Below are 5,525 nucleotides of genomic sequence, written 5' to 3'. Positions count from 1 at the left end.
TGTGTGTGTGTGTGTGTGTGTGTGTTTGTGTGAGTTCGTAAATCCTATTGATTCAGTGTGTTTAAGATAATCCCAATTAAATGGAATTTATACTGGTTGTTATTACTTCTACCCACCAGAGTTAGGGTCATGTTAAAGGGACGGTGGTCTTAGAGACTCAGAAAACCCACAGCTACAAAAAACCCACAAGCAGCGCCACAACACAGCTAGCTAAAGACATCAAATTACAGCATGTCAAAGGATTATTTGAGCACCCTTGAGCATGTCTACCAGAGAAAACAAGTCAGCCATTAATAAGCTGTTGGCTTTGTGTTAGCAAGCTAAGGAACTTGCAAAATGCAATACTGCATAGCTTTCTGATTTATCTACATTCCACTACCACTACTGCCCAAGTTGCAACTATCAAAATGCTTAAAGTACAGAAATATAGTTTGCGTAAAACTGACATTTGGACATTTGACCTAGTGACAAAATGCTTGCTGCACACAAAACGTAAGGCATACTGTAGTCTCACTTTGGCAGACCTTCCTCCAAAGCGCACTGAAGGAGGGTCTGGCTACTCCACATTGCTTCCAGGGATGGGAGGAAAAAGTGCTCTGGTTTATTGGCATTTCTTCAAACCAATAAGAATCGCCATGGGCAGAGCCGCTGCAAAATAGTTGAGTGAGAGAAAACTCAGATTGGACAGATAGTCTGGGTGGCTGTCTCAATTTACCCTGCAGAGATCTGAGGACCAGTCAATGATAGTCCTCATAAATCTAAAAAAAAAGAAAAAAGAAAGGCAACATTTCCTGCAGTACCAGAGCAATCCTAGAAGTGGAACGCGAAGGATGTAGACTTGACGTACTGAGTGTCAGGATCTAACAGTTTTACCATTTTTCCTTTCCTTCCACTTTTGTCTTCTTAAAGCCTAATTTTTGCTCTGGAAAAGGAGGAGGAGGAACCTTCATGCAGTACAAAGTTAATAGAGAGAGAGTGAATTGTTTTCCCCTCTGGTGTGGACGGGACTATAATGTGAACTAACTCCTTGCTCTTTCCCAGCCTTTGTGCCCTTCTCTGCTCCTCCATACTTATGTGCCTCGTCTAGCGAATTCTCGGAGGCCTTTTTGACAAGCACTTCCAACACTACTCACATGCTTCTGGTCAATACTGAGGAGAGTTTTGATCATTTTAATTGCCCTTTTGACTGCTCTTGATGGTTCTCTTCCTTTGAAGAAGAAAAGACCTGCCACTTGAAAACACTGCAGCAAGTCTCGCTGATTTGTCTCGTCTCCTGCAAAATAAAAGTCTGTCTGCCAGCTGTTACTTTATTCAAGGTTTTTGAAAGAATTTGATTTATGGTTTACAAGGAGAACATGAGGATTGTTGGAAAATCCCAAACGTCCTCAGAGCACTCTCAGAGCACAACAATGCTCCCTTTGGACTTATCAAGGACGTTTCATGAGCAGTCAGTCCCTTTTGTAGATCTCACTGCAGCTTTAGTCAGTGTAGACCCTTATGTTTAATGAATTGGTAAACTGTCTTGAATCCATCTGTTGTGTCTATAAGTCATGCTTTCGAGCCCAAACCATGTTTTACTGTGTCATTACCAGTAACACATTGCTGTAAGAGAGAGACAGATTGTATTTGTCTGTAACGTAGTAATGTGAGAAATTATTGTTGATCACTCAGTAATGACATTAGTTACTAATCAGAAAATTATAGACTTTCTTGCGTTACTGGTTCTTCAACTATCTGCATAACAGGAGGAGAGAAAAACAAATCACTTGTCCCTTTACGTGCACGTTTGCGTACTAGCCACTAAATACGTCTTTTGGAGGGTGAAGGTATGCCCATTACATTCATATTAGTTGCGCAAAAAGGACAAAAACTTGATTTTAAAGTGTACGGTCACAAACACCTCTCCAGTCCATGACCACAACATCCACTCTGGTTGCTAAAGACCCCCGGACCCTGAGACGTGTCAGGAACAACACGTTGCTGATACCAGCCAAGCAGCCAAGACTTGCTTTCCAACAGCAGGTAAACAAAGCAGAGATTCAGCATCCATAGCAGAGGAAACGTTGCCTGTTTGGACAGTGGAATCGCCGTCTTTCCGCAACACACTGGGCAAAATACAGGTTATTAAGAGTGGACGGCTTCCAGTACTGTTGCCTTGTTTTTGACGAATTTAGGGCTGATGTTCACAACGTTGTTATCATCTTTACGGTATTAAAGGGTATAAAAGAGAGATCTTGTTAATGTCCGACTTATAGTAAGGATTTTTGTTGATCTGGGCTTATGAGGTTTAACTTTATATTGTTAGTTGGTGCATCTCTGGGGGCCTGTTTCAGAAAGCAGGTTTAGGGAAAATTCTGAGTTTGTTAATACTGAGAAGAGGGAAACTGGGTTTTCTGTTTCTGAAAAAGAGGTATCTTAACCTCAGTCAGTTACTATGGTAACTGAGCCTGTGAACCTAACCTGGTCGGAGTTTCTCTCAGTCTCCTCCCTTCGACAAAGTGTTCTTTCATTTCCTAATTGATTAAAATAGTGTTGGTTTATCAACCGTGTTAGGCATAACATGGCCTTTCCTTGTGTAGATAATCCCGTTGATGAAGAAGCTGTATTACTTCACAGGGAGTTAAACATACAGTACGTCGGGAGATGGTATTGAGGCCCCGACTATAGATGTATTTCCGTTTCGAGAAATCTTCCTATTTAAGCGTTATCGTTTTTCTTCCCAGTCTATCAGTTATGTAGCCTACATAACCTTTTCTGTCCTCATATCACTAACACCACCCATTATGGACATGATCTAGATCCCAGCAGATTCTTTGTGTCGCATTGCGTTTCATTGCAAACGGCAGATTTCTTTCAAACCAGTAAGAGACATTAAAAATGAATTCCATGGTATTGCAGGTGAATGATGTAAAACCCTTTGAAACAAAAGATTATGAATTATAATTCTGTTAATTTTAGTGCTGCAGCCTCAGAATGGGAAAAGTAGGCCTAGTATTTGTTTGCCCGCAGGACTGCCCCTAAATGAAATAGATTATACGTTCAACACCATTTTACCAGTAATGAACTTTTTATTAAATATGACATTAATAAACTATGTTGGTACTCACTCATTTGCTCTAGCAGTAATTTTCTCCCACACAAATTCTCTCTTTTTTTGCAACAGTCGCTGTGTTACTTTTTTAATAAAATACGCTGTGTTTCCACCAACCAGTTTGTTTGTGCTTGTTACCATGGTGAATTGTAGTATCATGGCTCCATTCATGCTGCCTTTTTTTTTTACAGTGGTGTGCACGTGTTTAACTCTGAGTCGACCTACTCTGAGTTGATTGGACCAACTCAAATCAGCTGTTCTGGAACTGAAAACTCAGTTTCCCATCTCAGGGTAAATCAACTCAGAGTTCATGGTTAGAGTTTGTTAAACGTCCTTCCTGAAACCAGGTGATGTTACGGAGTAATCCAAAAGTGATGTAACTAAAAGTGTACTTTCAACAGTTATTAAGTTAAGTAAAGCCTTACTTTAAAAAAAAAGGTAACTAGTAATGTGTGATCCATTAATTTTTTGATTAACTACTACTAGTAGACTACTGGTCCCCCTGTTTTGTTTTTCTTGTTGAGAAAATACATGTATTTATTGTGTTTTCTCAGAATATTACATGATTTTGTAATTTGTCCTTAAACTCTCTTTCATTTTCTACTTTCCTGTTTTACTTGAACATTTTCTTGCTTTGTTACTTTGGGTTTTACTACTGACTTGACCTGTTTTGTTTGTTGAAACTGGGATTTTTCCAGTGACCTAACAAATCCAATTTTTTCATATATACCACAGTTATGAGACTACACCATCCACCACAAATCATCTTTCTTGCTGACAGTGCAGGCCAGATCCTGATCACGTTTTGGAAGCCACAAAGCTGCTTTGTGTTTTTTATTTAAAAAAAGGAAAACATATAGCAGCATATGTGTGCTTTACTTACCTACAAACACATCTCTCGAATGCACACAATAAATGTAATTATTAGACTGTTATTTTAGACAAGTGCACTATGTAGGTTGCTGCACTGCATAGACTGAAAATAGGAAGTGGAGAGATTGTCTATTACTATGGCATGCACAGTGTTTCCCCTCTGGCAATATCTATCTCTATCAAAGGCAATATTGTCTCTCTAAATTGCTTCCAAACGGTTAGACAGGACAGTATGAAGGGAAGTGTCCTCGCTGCTCAACTTTATGGAGGTGATATAGACATTTCAGTAAACGTAATGCCCCACCGACACCATGACTATGACCTCTCGACCCACACCTCAGGGAATCTTTCTTATTTTTTTCTTTTATTGGTAAAGTCTCATTCCCAGGGGTTGGGGAGAAGCCTCACTGACCTGACAGATAAGAGCCAGACTTGCAGTGATTGAGCAAAGAGAGAATATTCCTGGGTGCAGCAACCAAAATGAGTTAATTTCACCCAAACTCTCTTTTTCCATCTCTCTTATCTCTAATTTAGATCACCCACTATCTGAAAATACAGTGGTGTTTTCTGACCTCCACAGCCCACAATGCTACGCAGTTCTATATAAATACATATATATCAATATAGATAAAAAACTAAACACACAAAGGCATGGGGATATGTGTTCATAACACCTGGCTACACTGGCTCCCGTTCCATTATAGAATACATTTTAAGATTTTAGTGTTTGTTTTTAAATCAGTAAATGTGTCGCTACATCTCAGACTTTTTGCAAGTTTACACCCCCTCACGTTTGCTTAGGTCTACTAATCATCTTCGACTGGCCGCTCCAAAAACCAGGTTAAAAACCAGGGGCGACCACGCTTTTTCAGCTGCAGCCCCTAAACTGTGGAATGAGCTACCTCCACAGGTCAAATTGGCCCCGACCCATGAATCTTTTCAATCCCGTCTAAAAACTCTCTTGTATTTCCTGGCTTTTAACCCAGCATGAGAACTGTGTGGTCCTATGTTGTTTTATGTGTTCTATGTTGTCCAGCACGTTGTAAACGTTTTTTTTTTTTTATGTGTTATATAAATAAAATGCATTGGATTGGATAGGTTAAAGATCTCATATACACTGTTGAGTATGTGTGAGTTTGTGTTTATTAGGTGGGAATCTTAATCTAATGCAAAACAATCAAATGTGGTGCTTTAGTTATTTAGGATCTGACAAAAGCAGATCACACACTTACTCAGCCATGTTTTCTCTGATGTAAAGCCACTCAAAGTCAGTTATCATGAACAGAGATTTAGTTTTCAAAAAGAAATTTGTTTAAAAAATTAGCGGAATCATTAGATCTGGCATGACCAGATAGTGTATCAATATTTTAAATAACAGAAAACCACTAAATGGTGGTAGGTAATACATCTAATTTCATACACAGTGGGGCTCAAAAGTTTTGGCACCCCAGGTAAAAATTTGTATTAATGTGCTTAAAGAAGCCAAGAAAAGATGGAAGAATCTCCAAAAGGCATTAAATGACAAATCAGACATTTGTATAATATGTCACAAAAAGTTAGA

At 39.1% G+C, this 5,525-nt stretch overlaps 1 long non-coding RNA gene across 1 annotated transcript in view; it reads left to right on the top strand.

Moving 5' to 3' along the window:
- Positions 1-587, top strand: part of LOC116706713 (uncharacterized) — a 19,641-nt gene extending 19,054 nt beyond the window's left edge. The window contains exon 3 of the long non-coding RNA XR_004336301.1: positions 577-587. This is a non-coding gene — a long non-coding RNA (uncharacterized LOC116706713). The remainder of the gene's footprint in view (positions 1-576) is intronic.
- Positions 588-5,525: the final 4,938 nt, after the last annotated feature.

Source organism: Etheostoma spectabile, chromosome 18 (genome assembly GCF_008692095.1).
Source record: "Etheostoma spectabile isolate EspeVRDwgs_2016 chromosome 18, UIUC_Espe_1.0, whole genome shotgun sequence".
Lineage (NCBI taxonomy): Eukaryota > Metazoa > Chordata > Actinopteri > Perciformes > Percidae > Etheostoma > Etheostoma spectabile.
This window is presented reverse-complemented; position numbering and strand designations above follow the sequence as displayed.